The sequence below is a fragment of the Python bivittatus genome, unplaced genomic scaffold (genome assembly GCF_059951505.1).
Source record: "Python bivittatus isolate LINGU-HERP-01145 unplaced genomic scaffold, Pbiv_v1 ctg000350_np1212, whole genome shotgun sequence".
NCBI classification, from domain to species: domain Eukaryota; kingdom Metazoa; phylum Chordata; class Lepidosauria; order Squamata; family Pythonidae; genus Python; species Python bivittatus.
Genome location: NW_028277074.1, coordinates 20,353,772 through 20,374,268, shown reverse-complemented (window position 1 = coordinate 20,374,268; position 20,497 = coordinate 20,353,772). Strand labels below are relative to the sequence as shown.

Genomic DNA, 20,497 nt, shown 5'->3' with positions numbered 1-20,497 from the left:
TGCTGTCAAGGTTGTTGCAACATTCTAGATCAAGGAGAGAAAGTTTGGCAAACCAGTACTTACAGGTGCAATAAAATCCACAGTGACACTAGGTAACATTCAACAACTTCTAAAAAGTAAACATTTTAACTTAAATATATTTTTAAATTAAAATGTTAATTAAAAATCTTCCAAAATCTGTATGATCACATTAAACTTCATATGCTTTTCAGCTAACCTAAATTAATTGATTTAAATTTAAATTCATGTTTTACTTTTTCAGGCAATGGACATGTTGTGTCAAATTGCTGCCATAATCCCTAAATGGACCTCAATCCCTAGATGAAGTGTCATTCTTCTAAAGCATTATTATTCCATTCAGCTTCTATGCCTTCTGTGCATGCTTGCTTACCAGAGTCTGGATTTTGAACTTAGAACTCTTTTTTTTTTAAATTGGAAGATATTCTTTTAGATTAAAATCTTGCTTGAATGTTATTATCTTTTTAAACTCATCTTGATCACACTTCAGCTAATAAAATAGATAGCAGATTTATTAAAAGGAGTGTGAAATATTTTTGTTCTTTTTAAAAAGAACCAGCTACTACTTTATATTGATAAAATAAATACTACCTAGCAAAATTAGGTTCTAGTTTTGTTTATATATATGTACTACCTTTAAAACCTATCCTCAATAATACTATAAACCATTGGATACAATACATTAGTCAACTTAATTATATGAACAATCAGACCTTCTTACTAAGCAGAAGGTTCTTATTCTCCTTATTCAAGTTTTTTAAGATTTAATTTTTTATGAGTCATGCTTACAATGCTAAAAAAAAAAATACTCTGTACTTCACAAATATTTTTAGTACCACGGTAAAACCTCATTCCCTACTGAGCAGATTCCGGATGGAATGGACAATATCTGAATTAAAATTGTTTCTCAAATAAGAGACGGTCTATTGTTTGGCAAATAAATCAAGATAATGTTCATATATTTTATGTAAACTGCACAAAAATTATATGAATTTGATGTGCATTATATAGAATTTATGTACCTTACATACATTTTAACAAACATTCAGCTTTAAATGGACATCCTTCCCCATTGGTCTGAAAACCTAAAAAAAAGTCACTTAAAGAATATTCATGTCTTCCTCTTAACATTATTTCTTCTTCAGATTCTTTAAGATACAGGTTGTCTTTCCTTACCAACAACTTGTTCAGCTGTCACAGTGCCCCTGCGGTCATGTGATTGTGATTTGGGTGCTTGGCAACCAGCTCACACTTATAACAGTTGCAGCATCCTACATTCACATGATCGCCATTTGCGACCTTCCCTGCCAGCTTACCACAAGCAAAGTCAATTGGGAAGCCAGCACGGAAGGTCACAAGTCACTCTGGTAAGTCCCTCTGGTCTTCCTGCACTCATGCCGTGCCATCGACCCCCAGCATTCCTGTGCTTGCACCATCCACCCCCTGGCCTTTCTGCATTTGTGCTGCAGCACCCCCTCCCCCAGCCTCCCCCAATTTGTGTATGGCCTGAACCTCCCCCATCCCCTGCGCTCACCCCCACACTACTTACCTGGGACCCCCACCATTTCTCGCTTAATGACCCATGAAGTTATGGGTTACAACAGCAACTGGAACTGCTGGGATTGTCGTTGTTGTCATGAGGTCATGTGATCTCACACTTTAATTAGCATCACTTAGCAACAGCAATCCTGATCCTAATTGCCATTGTAACCCAAGGACTACCTGTAATACTTTCCAAGTCAGCATATTGCCATAATTTTTCCCCTTAATTTCACTTATATTATATATAAGAACTTTTACTAATGTAATCTAAAATCAATCTACAAATGGACTAATAAGACAATCCATATAATATTTTTTTAGTTTTAACTGGTTATGTCAATGAATTATTCACAATTCACTAAAACATTTATCTATCCAATTTCTCTTAAATCTTAACTGAAAGCTGAATTTCATTTTCAAAGTTTTTTGTCATTTCAGATGTTACACACTAACTTTTAGAACATAATGCTACAAACGCAAAGCATTTCATATAAACTTCAAAATATTAGTTATAGAATAAACACAGAAATGAATCCAGGAAAAAAAATGCATGCTAAAGCTTCCCATACATTCAGTGATTAAGACTCTACGACAATGAGACTGAATAACAACAGCTATATGGGAGTTTTATTATAAGTGGTGGACTGATGTTAGTTTCCCATCCCCCCAAAAAACCCTACTTATCACAATATTTTCACATAATTAAAAAAAAAATACATGTCACATAAGGGAAAGAAAGCGGCTGCTACTTAAGAAAAACAAGTTCGTTTTTTTCTTCTGCTCCCAGAATTAACCACTGACTTTGGGGGCATGGATTAATCGTTTTGGGGGTTGCTTTTTAACATTAATGTAGGACAGAAATGTTATAAAAGAATCAAAACACTCCGAACCATTATTCATTCAAATGACTTTCAATGTAAAGTATATACAGCACAATACCCATAAGAGTATAACAAACATTCTTAGTTGCTTGAAAAACAATAGGTCAATCTTCCCGAACTAAGTATCTGAAAAACTTTTAGATTAAAATTTCTTTACCCCTAAACATTGGCCATGCACACTGGGCTTGTTGGAGCTGTAATTCAAAAGCTCTGGAGGATGTAAGGTTGGGGAGGCTCTTAGGCAAATGACTATTTACAGTGCCGCCCACCCCCAAGTCCCTGAGCCGTCCCAATAGGATGCCCTGGTCGACGGTATCGAAAGCCGCTGAGAGATCAAGGAGAGCAAGAATGGTCACACTTCCACCATCCCGCTCCCACCAGAGATCATCCATAAGTGCAAAATATGCAACTACTTGTCATCTGGACCCATGCCCCTCCTGGCTGGTGAAAGCAGTTCGGGAGGTAACATGCGATTGGATCCAGGCGATAATTAATACATTTTTGCAGGAGGGAGTGTTACTTCGCCCTTTAAAGAGGTGTTGGTGCACCCCCTCCTCAAGAAGCCCTCCCTGGATCCTACCATACTGGACAATTTCCATCCAGTCTCCCACCTCCCCTTTTTGGGGAAGGTGGTTGAGAAAGTGGTGGCATCACAGCTCCAAAGGGTTCTGGAGGAAACGGATTATCTGGACCCTTATCAATCAGGTTTCAGGCTCGGTTATGGAACGGAAACGGCATTGGTCGCACTTATGGATGATCTCTGGTGGGAGCGGTATGGTGGAAGTGTGACCATCCTTGCTCTCCTTGATCTCTCAGCGGCTTTCGATACCGTCGACCAGGGCATCCTATTGGGACGGCTCAGGGACTTGGGGGTGGGCGGCAGTTTTGTGCTGGTTCACCTCCTTTCTTTGGGGCCAGTCCCAGTCGGTGGTGATAGGGAGCGAGAGGTCCCATCCTCGGCCCCTCCTCTGTGGGGTGCCGCAGGGTTTGGTTCTCTCTCCGCTCCTTTTCAACATCTACATGAAACCGCTGGGTGAGAACATCCATCATCATGGGATGAGGTATCATCAGTATGCCGATGATACTCAGTTATATATCTCCATCCCTGGCGAGGTAAGTGATGCTGTGACCGCCCTCTCACAGTGCCTCGAGGCTGTGATGGCCTGGATGGGGAACAAAAGGCTCCAGCTGAACCCTGGTAAGACAGAGTGGCTATGGGTTAATGGCTCCTCTGTATCCGGGATGTTGTCATCGTTGGTGCTGGATGGGGTAGCACTGCCCCAGACAGACCCAGTGAATAATTTGGGGGTCCTCCTGGACTCACAGCTCCTGCTCGAAGAGCAGGTGGCAGCCGTGGCCAGGAGAGCTTTTACACAGCTCCGGGTTGTGCGCCAGTTACGCCCTTTCCTGGATCGGGATGCCCTTTGAACAGTCACTCATGCCCTTATCTCCCAGAGAGACTACTGCAGTGTGCTCTACATGGGGCTACCCTTGAAGAGTATCCAGAAGCTTCAGCTGGTCCAAAATGCAGCCGCACAAGCTATTTTTGGGGTCCAAAGGACCCATATAACACCATTGCTCCATGAGCTGCATTGGGTACCGGTTTGCTTCCGGGTCCAATTCAAGGTGTTGATTATCACCTTTAAAGCCCTACATGGCATGGGGCCAGGCTACTTGAGGGACTGCCTCTTCCCCATGATTTCAACCCATCTCACCCGATCACACAGAGAGGGCATGCTCCGGACCCCCTCAACAAAAGAACTCCGACTAGCAGGGTCCAGAAGGCAGGCCTTCTCTGCTGCAGCCCCCGCCCTTTGGAACATCTTGCCCCCGGAGGTGAGACAGGCCCCCTCATTCCAGGCCTTTTGGAGGGACTTGAAGACCTGGCTCTGCCATCTGGCCTGGGGTGGGGACGGAGGTCATCAGATATAGGGTTGGCTAGCCCCCTAGAGGCCTGGTGTTGCTTCCATTGGCCTCCTGGATTTTTCCTCTTCCTTTATTCTGTGCAAATGTGTTTTCTTATAAATTTTAAGTATATATTTATTTGTTTTAATCTGTTGTAAGCCGCCCAAAGTCCCCCATTGGGGGGGAGATGGGTGGGGATAAGTTTGATAAATAAATAAATAAACATAAATATTAATATGAGCAATCCTTGATTTAAAAAATTAATCGTTAAACAATACAATACTAGCATTCTCTTGATGGATGCCATTTTAAAAAGTGGGAAATAAACCTATGGTTTGAAACTGGCTTAATGGAAATTAATCACAGCTAAGGCTGGGACAGCATACTATACTACAGTTAATCTAATATAAAAGCTTCCAATGTTCTCCTTGTAGTCACATCAGAGGAGAGAAAATGGAGAACATAAGCCTAAGGCTCACTATGGTTCACCTCATAATTCTGAACCATAATTTAGCAGGCCAAGAGAATAATGATTAGCAATTTTGGTACACAATAAATCATCCATGTTGCCTTAGAATTCTAAAAGTTGCAGTTCCAGTACTTCTGGAATATGCCAGATTCAGAAAGGCTGCAACAGGATCTGAAAACATATTTGAGAATCTCAGGAATAGATACAACATAAATTCTATTATTGAATGAAGTTTACAAGATTAAGGCAAATATAAATCAAACACTTATAAAGGTTTCTTTTCTAATGTTTCTTTTCTAATAGTTTGTACCCCACTGTATTGGTTAAAAGAGGGGTTGGCAACCTATAGTCTGCAGGTTCTTATTTGTGGGTCTCAGTTTCATATTTGCGGCCAAATCTCACCACTGAAACTCAGCAGCGAAAACTTTTGGCAAGTTTTTCCTTCCAGGAGTAATTTCAAAATAGGTGCATTAAGACTGTGAAGTTTTACACAAATGTAGTTTTATTGCTTTACCCCTCTCCCCAAATCTCCAAAGTGTTGAAAAGGAAATATGCAACCTATTGGACAAATTTAGATATCAAGCTCTAAGGTCTCAAGCAAGGCCTATGCCCCTTTTCTACTTCATCTACCCAACATATTTTAGTTTAAGAGGAAAGGGTAGAGTGAAGCCGACCAAAACATGTCTGTCTGACAGCCAATGCACATGTTTTCCAACTGGAAAAGGTACAGGATGGCTCTTCTTGTTTTATCCAATGCTCACAAGCTGAATCATTCCTCATCTTCTCTGCACAGATAAATAGATAACATCAAGGGAGAAAACTTCTCTTTATTATATGTTTCATCCTGACATTATTTAGCTCTGCCATATATTAATATCTAGGTTATGTGCCTACACTGAGTCAACTAGCCTGGAAAGTCAAGATATCTTGGTTCAAAAACAGTCACTGTCTTTCCAAGTTAGTTTGTACTTTTGATGGCAATCACAATCAGCTTATATGTGACTGAAGTATTACTCAACAGCTAAAAGGTATACAGTGTAGGGAAAAAACCTTCCAATAAAACAATGAACATACGTCATATTTAATAAATCTCAAAGACTTCAGCCAAACTTCAAGCTAGGTTAAGCAATACAGAAGGTATATCCCTTGCATCCCAGAGAAATCACTAGGGCACAGAAGACGGAGATCAGTGTGGCTTTTTGAGCTGGCCTTTCTGCCAGACAGAATACTCAGTTCTGATTAATCTAGGTCTGGAGAACTGACCTAGGCTTGGCTCCCAACTAAAGGTGAAAGAGCCACTGATTTCTATTCAAGCAAGAACACTAGCAAAAGCAATTAAAACTAAAAGAGAAACATCTGGCTATAAGTGTAAACAAATATTCTTTGTTCTGGGAGCAAATAATTGCCTTGAAAAACAAGATTATTTGTGCATGTGTGTGTGTGTGTGTGTTTTCTTTAAAATGAACTGATATATTGTGTTCAAATATATTGTGTTATTTTTCTGTAGGGGAATTAATGGGAGGCACTTAATAATAATATAAATAATAATAATAATAATAAACTAATGCACTTAACATGTGCAGAAATAAAAAATAAATTCATAGAGACACTAGTGGAAGAGGGATCAAACCTATTCAATAATTTCATCTGCTGAGGAACAAGCCAGTTCTCATCAATATTTCTAAAGCCTGGATTATATACCTTGAGTATACTGTAGCGCAGAAGCCATGTCCAACCTGTTACAGTAGATGAAGAGCCTCTCCAAATGTTGCCATCAAATATTAAGGTAACAAAAGGGGAAACTATTAAATATGTGAGTAATCCACATGTATCTTTAATATTTAATGTAAACTTAATTCACTTTAAATTTAAACTAAATTCCCCCATTTCTCCCTCTCCCAAATCTTAGTCTATTTTCTTTTAGAAGGTGGTCCCTGGCATGCAAGTCAAAAGACAAGTAACACTGGATTTTTTTTTTTTTAAAGTTGCACAAAAACCATGTTCTGGTGGGATCAAGCAGAGGAACTATTTTTTAAGGTGAAAGATTTCTAAAATATTTGCCAGGCAAGAAAATAATTTATTATTACTAAACTGTAATAATTTATCTTTACTTCACACTATGTTCTATACTGCGAAGAGAGGACTCTTTGGAAAAGACTCTGATGCTGGGAAAGATTGATGGCAAAAGGAGAAGAGGACGGCAGAGGATGAGATGGTTAGAAAGCATCGCTGAAGCAATGAGCATGAAACTGAGCAAACTCAGGGAGGCAGTGAAGGACAGGAAGGCCTGGCGCAATATGGTTCATGGGGTCACGAAGAGTCGGACACGACTTAATGACTGAACAACAAAAATGTTCTATACAACTTTCTTGCATTTGAGAGTTTTATTTATTCAGTGGTTATGACAATGACCATGGCTCCTATCAAGGAAGAAAAGGCATCTTCATCATCTGAGTTCAGCAGCAAATAAGAATTGTCCACAATGCAAGTTATTTGAAAAGAGAACTGGAATTCTCCAAGCAGTGCTCCTACTGCTCTTCTAATTTGGTTTTAAAAGTTGATTCAAAATACATCCTATGTATACACCTTTATGTTAATGTCCAATTATACAAAATGTGTTATAGTTCAAATCTGGTAGCATTAGGTCTTTAAAATTTATCTTCCCATAAATGTTATTTTATTTTACTTTATAGCACAGTTTACAATATTACAAATATGTATATTTTTAGAGAGACACAAAATTACTGATAGCATGTTATCAAGTATATTCAGTAAGAATATTTTTTTCCTTTATTAGATAGCCTGCTAAAATTTGCAGAACCTTTAAAAATTCATTATTGTCAAGAATGCTTGGCTAACAGTAAATATAGGAACTTCTGCCACTGCCTTTTCAATTTAGTCATGAATCAACTTCATGCATCAAAAAGATCAACAATCTACTAATCAAGTAACACATGTGCCTTTTTCAGATACAAGAAACCATAGTTTCCTGTTACGATAATGTGTAACAGTCCCAAAGGTCAGGCAAGGAAGCAGGACCACGGACAGCACTGAAGGAAAAAAGGGATAAATTTAGATTGAAATAATTTTGTTCCCATTGCAGAGACAGAATTAGCAAAACAGGACAAGAGTTATACTTAGAAATTAAAACTATAGAACATTCTGGACACATTAGATTAAGTTCATGTTGCACACAAAAGCGCCAGGAGCATCACACATCAGTATTACTCAAGTGGAAGTTTCATGTCAAATGAGAGTTTAAATCTGTGTCTCATTACATAAAGCCCAAGAATATTTAGCAATTTCTTATTTAATTTCTTTTAAAAAATATTTAAAATTAACTAAAGTCCTAACCTTTAGCACCATCTTGATTTCCACCTCTGTGCATAGATATTGTTATAAATAATAATGGGGGGGGGGCACTGCAGAGAAGCATTTCTTTGACATGTGCCCAGTTCCACACAATAATAGGAGGTGACTTAAGAGGGAAGACAAATAGACCTGTGAACATCCTAGTTTTAACTTTCTTTTGCGGAACAAATATCTAATTTAGCATTCAAGATCCACACCCCTAATTTCTTCCATAGAGTCAGTTTCTTGGACAAATTACACATCTGTGATAATTATCAGTTTATCTGCTGTAAAACATGTATTTGGACAAAAGACCATGAGTTCATAATGAAAGTTTTATGTTTTGAAGCAGAGTTTCCATTGCTGTCTTATGGGTTTGTGTTCAGGAAATTAATATTTTATGACACCATACACCCCAAAGCAACCTTTTTATAAGAACATCCATGACATGTTTTGGGGGACTTCTGGTTTAAATAGACCTTTTGTCATTCTTGATGTTCCTGATTCCTTTCTAAGAAAACTGCTTTATTCTTCAAGAACTGTCTTTTTTTCTCTCTCAAGAATTGAAAATTGAGTCCTTACATTGCAAAAGGAAGAGAAGCACTCTCAGGGTAGTGATGGTGAGACAAGTTTCTAGACTTCTTCTCATACAGCTCTGGAAAAAATGGTTTCTTCTGAGGTCTATTCTAAATGTATATTCTGCACCAGTCTTTGTTGTAAAATCCTCAGAGGGTTCATTTGATGGCTGTATGGTTATAATCTAAGAGCATTACAAACCTAAGGTCCAAATCTCTATTTATATATTTAACAATGAACACAGGGGAACATTCTAGCTTAAAGTGAACTCAAGTTTGCCATCAGGCTGGTACAGAAACCAGCATGTTTTATCAAATTGCAAAGAAACACTATTTAAAAAGGAAACAGTGTTTCCCATTATATTCAAATCAAACCATATGGTCCTAAATCTAACATTCCACAAAAATAAAGGATACAGTACTGAATTATAGATTTAACTAGAAGAGGAGAGTTCAGAATTCTCCAAAGCAGATGGAGAATATGAGAGGCTAACTGGTGTAGTAAGCTCTCTGATACTTAGCTGCATCACCTCATTAAGCCATCTACCTATCAGAGCTCTTTCAGGGTGATAAGGCTAATTTACTTTGGCCTTTACAGTTGGTCCTCAACTTAGGACCACTCATTCAGTGACTGTTTAAAGTTACAGCAGCACTGAATGAATGGTGGCTACCTAGCACCCCTGCAGTCATGTGATCACGATCTGGGTACTTGGCAACCGGCTCACCTTATGTCCAACTGCAGCACCCTGTGATCACCATTTGCGAACTTCCCTGTTGGCTTCCCCAGAAAGTCAATGGGGAAGCTGGCAGGGAAGATTGCAAGTCGCTGGGGTAACTCAGCGCTGTGCACGCTCCTGAGCCACTCTGCTCACACTATACCAGCCACTCGTGCATCCCTGTACACCCTCCACAAGCCTCACTGCACCTTCCTCAGAAACCTTGTGCACCCACTCACATCCATCCCAACCCTTGTTGTGCCTCCCTCACACACCCCACACGTCCTCCCCAACCCGGCAGCAGCCACTTACCTGCCTGCCAGCTTGCTTGCAAGCTGCCCGGGACTTGCAACTTCCTGCAGTTTCCTCACTGACTTGGTTGTGGGAAGCTGGAGGAAGTTGTCTCATCTAATGATCGTGGGATTCAGTTAATGACAGCAACCAGGACTGCAGTGATTGTCACTGCTAAGCAATGCAGTCATGCTTTACTACTGCATCACTTAGTGATGGAAATTCCAGTCCCACTGCTGTCCTAAGTCAAGGACTACCCTTATTTACTTTCTTAGCTCCTGTCACAATTTGTAACATTGCTACAAACGTTAACTTTGTTTTGAATACTGTAGTGCTAGCCCTGCCAACAAAACTGCTGGCATAATTGGAAGCTCAATTTGGGTCATAGCATTCTTGAAAATGGGTTTAACGCTGATCAGCCCAATATGCACTCTTGAGTCAAATCTTATTTTTAAATTCTGCATGACAATTGAGAGTCTCAAACTAGCCTTATTTCTTTTATGGGGACAAAGTAAATTGAAATGTGTAATTCCTAGCCAAGAAAGAATCATTGAAGTAACCACTCCTCTCATCTCATGGAGAGGGCCAGTCAGATTGCATAGAACAGTGAGAAAGAAGTGCTGAAGGAGAAGCTGCATTCTGAAGGTACCTCAAAAGCAGTGGACTTTTTACATAAATTAATAATGTGACTCCATCTGGAATATTGTGTGCAATTCTGGTCGCTGCATCTCAAAAAGGACATAGTGAAGCTAGAGAAGTTTCAGAGGAGGGCAACTAAGATGATCAACAGGGCTGGAGCAGCTGCCCTATGAGAAAAGGTTGTGACGTTTGGGGCTTTTTAGTGCAGAAAGGAAGCAAATGAAAGGGGACATGATTGAGGTATAAAAAATTATGCATAATATGGATAAAGTGGACAATGAGAAGCTATTTTCTTTTCCCCAAAATATTAGAACCAGAGGTCACCCAACGAAATTGAATCCTGGAAGAATCAAGACAGACAAAAGGGTTTTTTTTTTTTTTTAACTTAGCACATAATTCAATTTTGGAATTTGCTATCACAAGATGTGGTGCTGGCTACCAGCTTTGCCGGCCTCCGAAACAGACCAATTCATGGAAGTCATGGGGATCAATGCCTATCTGCCTTAATGTGACTGCCTCTGAAGGCCATCTACAGAGAAAGTAGCAGGCTTCCTTGTGTGGTTGATTGGCCATTATGAGAACAGACTGCTCTTAAGGTCATTGTTCACTAGTCTCTTAGGTCAGACACTACGCAGACTGTAAGACACCAAACTTGCACTATGATCCCATTACCAACTAATAAAGGAAAGTGGTTTTAATACAGTGAGTCAACATCTGTTTTTTATATAGTCCACACTTTTATTATTTTATTATAATTTTTTTTAATCTCATACCGCCAAAAAAGCTGTTTATATTTTGATATTAGTCTATCACAGCTCATTTCATGCTACTTCAGTCATAAGATTCACAGGCAGCAAAATATAATCTTTAACAATAAACAAAAGTACCAAGATTGTCAATATATAAAAATAGAAGATACAGTCAGCAATTAAATATTACAGTCATAACACCAAGATGCCTAAATAATTAAACAAATAGTTACCCGAAATGCAGGTACCCTGACCCAATTCTCACCTCAGTGACCAAATGTGCAATGAAAGTTATATCTTTTAAAAAGCTTCCTGAATGTTAGAACTGTCAAGAACCTTGTTCTGAGGTTTTTCCCGCTACTGGGCACAAGCATTTGTGACATTTACTAAATTGAACTCAAACATATTCAATAAGCTGTCCTATTAACAAAGCAGTGAAAATCTTTTTGTAAAATAAATAAATAGATAAATCCCAGCAACTCATCTCCATATCCACCACACACGCTGTGACCACCTGATGATGCAACAGCATTCATAACCAACATGGATTTCCATTTATCCACCCCTCCCCCCATGTAATACAGGGAATTAAGGGATCCTCCAGAGCGTACTGGAAATAAGCATTTTATCAGAGCTCTGCAGCAATTCAGATTCAAAGGTTAAAAAAGATGGTTTGGACCTGTGGGGATGCTTACATAGGACCTGTTAACAACTACTTAAAGCAACTGCATCATATCCTGGGATCATATGACTACCTCTGCAGCTGTTGAACCAACCTAGGAAAATTTTATTTGGTTTATAGAGTTACCAACAAGTATGATGCCCATACCCACACATAGCCCAAAGCACTTTTTCCCTTCAAACATAAAACATGTACAGCCCTGCAGTGTATATATCTCCAAGCAACCTCCTTAAAGTTTAAGAGTTTTAATCTCTTAAGGCCCTTACTTCTAAGGAATGTCTTTAATCCTTATTAATTCTATTCTTAATTTTTAAACTCCATTCTGTAAAGTGCTCAGTTTTTATATTGGCATAACACTGCCTAATTCCTAACAACAGTTAATAATTATCATACTGTGGTCTCTGAAGGTCTATCTCAGCCTCCCCACATTCATCCACCATCTCACCATTCATCCACAGCAAGCTCACCATCTCAGTCTAGCTTCCCCTGACAATTAGCTCTCTAAAGCCAACTCATCCCCTCAGCTCTCACCCACCCCCTCATTCATTAATAGTGAGCTGGCCAAAGCCTGTTCAACATTTCAACCCCTGTTCAAATGGTAAATAATATAATGGATTATACTTCTGGTACCAAATTTAATGTAACAAGGGCTTTATATGAAGGAGACTGAAAAGCATACACAAATGTAGCTATAATTATTATTTTATTAGAAGAAAAATTCAAAATCCGATTACTCTGTTTCAAAACACACGCACACACACACATGGAAGGGATATTTGCTTACAGGTTGTCCTTGCATTTTCTGAATACTTCTTTAGGATAACGTTTGAGAAATACTGAATTGTGTATTTTTAAATGGTGATTGCAATAATGTATCCAAGGAGTTGTCCATAACATTCTTTTTCCTAAGAAGCAAAAGCTAATCCATAGAAAAATATGAAGCTGTCTAAATACCAAACCATATTACTGGCTCATCCAATTCAATGCTAATTAGGCTGGCAGTTTCACACTTTCAGGCAGGAGACATTTCCTGCTGTACAAATAGATGGAAGAAAGTGCATGAGCATCTTTTACATACCAAATGTAATTTTTATTAATGATCTATACATCTTCTCCAACCTCCAAGAAGTTCCAAGATACAGGCCATTTTAATCTCTACATAGGGTTGGTCTATAGACTAAAAAGTAAATATAATAACCTAGGAATTACATTCAAATTAAAATTAGACTAAAATAATTAGAAGTTATTACTATATAGTATTATGAAAAACTGGATTTCCTTGGAAAAATAAAACATCCTACCACACAATATTCCATATATTAATATTGTAATGCGATACTAGCAGAAATAGTAGCACTGAATTTAAATATTATAAATATCTGGCCATCTGCCCTAATAAAGCAGGATCCCAGAACTCACTGAATTTGAGGAGGTAAATAGGACTAAAGCCAACAAGAGCATCCCATCCTTAATATACTTTAAAGCTGTCATATGTTGCAGCAAGCACCTGAATAGTGCTATAGTATTTTTTGTTTATTTGCTTGCTTGCTTGCTTACTTTTAAGTGAGCATTTACCTCCATTTCAGTGGGGAGGTCAAATTTCTCTCAAATTTCTCTCAAGTTTTGTTCTGATAAGTTAATTAACTTACTTTGCTTTTTACCAGAAAGTTTTTCCCCAATATTTCAGTTTAGTCTACAATTATTCTCTAGTAGTCTACCATATGAATACTAACCAGGCTGAGTCTTGTTTTCTGAGGCTGGATAAGATCAACAACATACTGTCACAAATTTATTTTTTAAAAAACAACTTTTATATTTGGACAACAGTGGTATATCTGAGGTTGCATATAAATTCACTATCAATTAGTAAAGTCATACTAGCTGCCCTTGAAGACCATTTGAAAGCTTCAGTTGGTCCAGAATGCAGTGGCTCATGTACTACTGGGCACATCAAGGTATGCCCATGTTAATACATGAGCTGCCCTGTGTCCTAGCAAAAGTGCTGGTTGTAATCTTTATAGTCCCACATGGCATGGGACCAGGTTACTTGCGGGACCATCTATCCCTGGTGATTTTTGCCCATCCCACCAGATCAGGTAGAGTGGGCATGTTCTGGGTTCTTTTGGTGAAGCAGTGTTACCTGGTGGTGCCTAGCAAATATGCCTTCTTTGTCATGGTGATTGCCTTATGGACTAGACTCCCGTTACAGACACAGATAGCCCTAGTCCTACTAGCCTGCAGGAAATACCTGTGTTTTCCTCCAGGCACTGGGACCAGGATGTCAATGAAGCTCTGGCATGGTTGTGTGAGATCTTTGGGTGTGAGATTTTTGTCTTTTTTTGTCTTTTTTCTTTAAATTGATTTCTTAATTGTATTATGCTTTCATCCTTGTTTGTGCCCAGAGTTCCTCCAGTAGATGGGTGGCCATATAAATTTGTTCAATAAATTTTCTTCAATAGCTTTATTTACATATATGTAAGTAAGTATTTCTATGAAACAAATACAACTGAAGACTTCTTCTAAAGTGCTAAGTATAAGTAGGGAGGAAGGAGGGAAGAGTAGCAGTAGATAGTGCTGAAACATTAGCTACCAATGTATCCCTCTATTCATTGCTGTATTTAACACCAGTGTGCATCATACACAATTTGTGGAACTATGCCAAATCACATAATGCAACTATGTCCCATCTCAGATAGCATTCACAATTACCACCTGCATTAAATACTAAAATATGCAGATATAGTTACTATACAATGTAGTTTAGAACATATCTTAAGGTGGCAGGAAAAGAACTGATGCAGGTTGAGCTGTTTTTCTGTGTTTCATTTTTTTCCTCTTTTAAAAATCCTGTTTCTGAAGAACATCCTTTAAGAAGAGTGCATTCTAACTCAGAATAGAAACCCAACTTTAAATGACTTATACATCTTGTATAAGTATTTCAATTACCAAAATCTTACTAAAATCATTCTGTAGTGAGATGGGCGGTGACAAATTTGAAATATAAATGAATAAAAATAAAAAATTATCTTAATGATTACTACACATTAAAAAACTGCAGATACAATTAATTATTACTATTTATTATTATTTAAATTTATTGGCCACCCAACTCCAGTGGACTCTGAACGGTGTACAAAACTAGAGAAAACATACAAACAGCTAAAAACATTAAATCAAGCAGACAGGCCAGACTAAAATAATCTAATAGACAGCAAAATCAACAAAACAGGCCATTGAACAAATAATAAACAATAACCCCAAGCCTGGGACCAAAGCCAGGTTTTCAAAGCTTTCTGGACCCCTAGGAGAGAGGGCACTGTCCTTATCTCTGGGGGGGGATGCAGTTCCAGAGGGTAGGGGCCACAACAGAGAAGGCACACTTCCTAGGTCCCACAAGATGGTAATAATGGAGAAATCTGGAGCACACCCATTCTGCTGGAATGTACTGGGCAGGCAGAAACAGTTGGAGGCAAACAGTCCCTCAGATATCCAGGCCCTATGCCACACAGGGTTTCATAGGTAATAACCAGCACCTTGAATTGCACTCAGAAGCCAACTTAAACCCAACGCAGCTCACATAGCAGTGGTGACACAAGAGCACACTGAGAGGTACCCTTTACTGCTCACACCACTGCATTTTGGTGGTCTTCAAAGGTAGCCTCATGTAGAGTGCACTGCAATAATCCAATCATGAGGTGATCAGGGCATGAGTGACCGTCTGAAATTAAGGAAAGAGTGCTAGCGCACACAATGAACCTTTGCAAAGGCCCTCCTGGCCACAGATGCCACCTGCTTTTTGAGCAAAAGCTGCAAATTGAAAAGGACCCCCAAGTTGTGCACCAGTCTTGAATGGGGGAGTGCAATCCCATCCAAAACCAAGGATGGTAACATCCCCAACCGCGGGGGTCCAAACAGCCACAGCCACTTAGTCTTATTAGAATTGAGCCAAAGTCTGTTCTGCCTCATCCAAATCTGAACAGCCTCTAGACACCAGGTCAATACAATCACAGTCTCACTTACGTCTCTTGGGGTTGAGACGTAGAACTGGGTATCATCAGCGTACTGATGATACTGCACCCTGAACTAGCGGATGACGTCACCCAGTGGTTTCATGTAGATGTTGAACAGAAGAGGGGAGAGCATTGAGCCCTGAGGCACCCCACACATGAGGGGCCATGAATGCAATCTCTCCCCCGTCAACACCAACTGGAACCAACTGCTGAGGAAGGAGGTAAACCACTGGAGCACAGTGCCTCCCACTCCTAACCCCCATAGCCAGTCCAGAAGGATACTGTGGTTGACAGTATTGAAAGCCACTGAGAGATCAAAGAGCACTAAGATGGATGCACCAGCCCATCCTGGTTTCGCCAAGGTCAAGTACAACCAATGCTATCTCTGTACTGTACCCTGGCCTGAAGTCAGACTGAAATGGGTCCAGATAATCCATTTCCTCCAAGATCCTCTGTGGCTGTTGTCCAGCTGTCACCTCTTCCAAAAAGGGAAAATTGGAAACTGGCCAATAATCCTCCAACAGTGAAGGGTTCAGCAATGACCTCCTGAGGACGGGGCTTACCACTGCCTCCTTCAATGCTGGTGGGACCACCCCCTCTCTCAAAGAGGCTGAAACCACTGCACGAACCCACTGTGTGGTCACTTCCCAGGCTGCTTTAATAACCCAGAAGGGGCCAGGAACTAACAAACAAGTGTCTGGACTAACAGATAAAAGGACCTTGTCCACATCCTCAGGCATAATAGAATCAAACTCAGTCCAGATAATATGACAAGACTTTGCCCTGGACAACTAATTAGGACTTGCCCAGTCAGAGTCCAATTCCAAGCTAATCTGAGCAACTTTGTCTGCCAGATAGCATGACTATTCCTCACCATGGACCTGGAGATTATCCTGTGACCCTGCCCGCCAAATAAAGAGGTTGCCCTAAACAGGGCCAATGGGCAGATATCAGCAGATGCAATAACGGCAGAGAAATAGTGACGTTTTGTCATCCTTATTGCCACAATGTAGGCTTGAATATGGGCTCTTACTTGTGTTCAGTCAGCTTCACTCTTTGTCTTTAACCAACAGTGTTCTAGGTGTCACTTCTGGCATTTCATCTCCCAGAGCTCTTTGGAAAACCAAGGAGCACCTCAGGACTGGCACATACAGAAAGGCCATATAGGAGCAATCCAGTCCAGGGCCTTGGTCACATGCCTATACCAGGCTGCAGCTGAGACCTTAGTCAAACTGCCTGACAGGTCTTCAGGAAAAGTCGCAAGCTCCCTCTGGAACCCAAGAGGATTCATCTATCACCTGGAGTGGGCCAGCCATACAGGCCCTCTCTGTTATATATTTTATATTGTGAGATCTTAAAAACTGTATAATCTTATTGCACTCATGTCTGTGCCTAGCTAACTAACTCTGGCTGATCTTGAAAAAATAATCAGAATCAGTTCTGGTTAGTGAGATCATCCAGAAATATGAGGGCAATAGGCTAGACTGGCAAGTTTTAAAAAATGTCTATGTCAAGCATAGGCTGAAGAAAACTTTAATTTCTCATAGTTGTATAAATAAGAACAGAGAGGTTTTATTTTACATGCCTAATCTAGCCTGACTCATCAAACCTGCAGAACCTTCCGAAAGACCCATCCCATCTCCATCATTCTCTACAAACTGATAGTAGATGCAGCACAAAAGCAGGACAAGGATCCTGAGAGGATATAAAGTAAAAGTAGAGTCCTTACAAATAGAATCAGAAAGACTTCAAGATAAAAATATGAGAATTTATCAAAAATTAAGCCAGAGCATCATACAACTGGGAATATAACTATTAACATCATGAAAATGTACTATCAGACACTAAGACAATGCACCAAAGGCTGAAATTTTACGTACACACAGAAGGAAACCCACATGAAAGCTAAAGGACAGTCATGGGAAAAAGTAAATACACCCCAATGAAATTTTTGACTTTTTCAACATACTTCAGCATACAGATCTTTGACCTTCATTCCAACAATGTTGATAAAGGAGATATAACAAATATCACGCACCCTTTACATTTTGTAGTCTATTGTGTAATTTAAACAAACATAAATGCATAATTTTTTCAAAAGATGTAATTCTTCAAATTATGGTCAACACTTTTATTTTTATACTACCTTGTTCTATTTCTGAGGGAACAAGCTATATAGTACATATGCTAAACTTCTTGTTTGGGGCCTACTTGTCACTACACGTATGAGGGTTTGGGGGGTGGAAACAGAAAACTGGAAAAACTGAAATTTTGGGAAAAAAATATTCACCAAAATATGTTCTTTTAGAATACAGTACTACCCTTTATTTCTACCAAATGATTTCTTTTAGAGCTGTGGAACACCTTGGATTCAAAGGGTAAAAGATCTTTCAGATGGCACTTCTCTGCATCCCCTCAAAAGCATCTATTCCTGGGATCACACTGCAGCTTTGAAGTAGAGCCACATGGTCATGGGAAAAGTCTCGGCTATTTAAGGAATTGTACACAGGTACTAAACTAGTGCACAAACATGCATCACTGCATACATCTATGATCTATGAATTTGTAACAGGAAGACTTTTATCTAAAGTACGAGGATCAGCAGTGCAATACAACTCTGAAATGCAAAAGCAAGATACATTTCTGCACCCAGGAGGCACTGCTATTGTCAGGCAGGCAGGCAGGCGAATTTCCTTATTTGCTTGTAGTCCTGTCTTCTGCTGACTTAGGTAAGTAGATCTGCTACTGACTAAACTTCAAAAGATAAAAGAAATACAATGAAGCAATAACAACAAAGTACATGAAATTAGTAAATGAAATTATCTGACTAAATTATAATTTTCATTGAATAAATATATTAAACACAGTAACTGCATGATTAAACCAAATCATACATACTGAACTGTTAATTCTTAAAATAGCAAAGTGAAGACCTTAGACTAACAAAGAGTGATATAAACAATGTATATATTACATTTTTTTCAAATGTCCTTAAATTTCACAGCTGCAATATTTCCAGAATTTTACATCTCTAGTTAGCACTAAGTGACAGACCTACAGTACATCTAGATATACGCTTCAATCAGCAGACAAGGGTTCACATAACTGACTGCCCTACCACATAAAATGTATTTCACCACCATCAAGAAAATACATAGCTACTGCCAAATTCATGTTCATCTTTGAGTTTTGAACCTTCAAAAAAGTTTTTCTAGAGCTCTATGCATAATTTGTAATGCGATTTGGCCCTAGAGCTTGGGGTGATCTAGAATTGCAGCTTTTCCAATACTGTACAGGTAGTCCTTGGTTAACAACAGCACTTAGGACCAGAATTGCTTTCGCTAAGCAATGCAATTGTAAAGCGTAACATCACATGACTGCGCCACTTAGCAATGGCAATTCTGGCACTCCCAGTTGCTGTCATTAAGCGAATCATCACAGATCATTAAGCAAGGACTTCACTTGGTTGACATCTGTGACCTCCTGCTGGCTTCCCCATTGACTCTGCTTGTCGGAAGCTGGCAGAGAAGGTTGCAAATGGCGACTACGTAACTATGGGATGCTGCGACAGCTGGAACTCTGAGGGCCAGTCATAACTACCACTTGTTCAGCACCGTCGCAAGTTTGAATGGTAGCTGTATAATTGGTTAAGTGACAACCACCTGTACGATAAACCCTCAATTTACTGGACCTTACTTTCTTCGGATGCAATGGATAAAAACTTACAGTTTTATGCATGAGTAGTGCAATATCCCCATTCCAATTACAATTTTATGCATGAATAGTGCAATAACCCCATTCCAATTTAAAGGACATATGAGTGTGCCTCATATTACTAAAAAAAATCTGTAAGAGACTTGTTCTTTGAATTAACTGATTCCTGGCTAGACTGCTAAGAGAAAAAACTCTTCCCACACTCCTGGATTGATTTATCTAAAAATGTCCTCCTCAGGTAGACCTGGTATGACCAATCAATCAATCAATGATTTCCTTGAAAGTTGCCTACTGGCCAAACCAAGAGGAAAGCATAAACTGCCTGGCAGTGATGGAGTTTCAGATATCAACAAGGAACACAAAATCATTCAGATGTTGTACAGCAGTTGCTTAATTTCAGCTTTTGCCAGTCCTAATTCACACATGCACCAAATTTCTCAGAGTATAGTCTGTTTTGAGAACACAAATATGGATATAAAAAGCTAAATGGCATCCTCTTGAATTGCAATCAAGTTTATCTCACAAATTCCATTTTTCTTTCTCTATACCAAAACTCTGTTTTGCAGTGCTACAAGACAGAGATGGACAAACTAATGAATTTGGCACTCAAAAGTATATTACAAGGGTTGAATGAAAAGTAATGCCTCCAAATAAACCTTGAAATGAGCTTTTTTGCAACACTCAGGTGCAACACTCAAAATTTTGTAACAACGATTAAGCAGACTTTAGAAGCAAAAGGATATTTTGCTGCAATATGACACTAGGCTTACAGCTCTTGAGCCACCAAAAGGCAACTGTGAAACTGGATCTCACCATCTTACCCACCCACTCATATAGTCCAGTTTGGCCCCACGCAACTTCAACCTTTCCCCCCAGATTTGTGTGTTTCTGTTTGACACACATTAAGAAATGCAAAGGATTGTCAAGACCTGGTTGAAGAGATCAAACGTGGAGT

General features: G+C 39.3%; 1 protein-coding gene across 2 annotated transcripts in view; it reads right to left on the bottom strand.

The window, feature by feature from the left end:
* The window catches only part of DYRK1A (dual specificity tyrosine phosphorylation regulated kinase 1A), a 160,603-nt gene that overhangs the window by 123,954 nt on the left and 16,152 nt on the right, over positions 1–20,497 (bottom strand). The window lies entirely within an intron of this gene.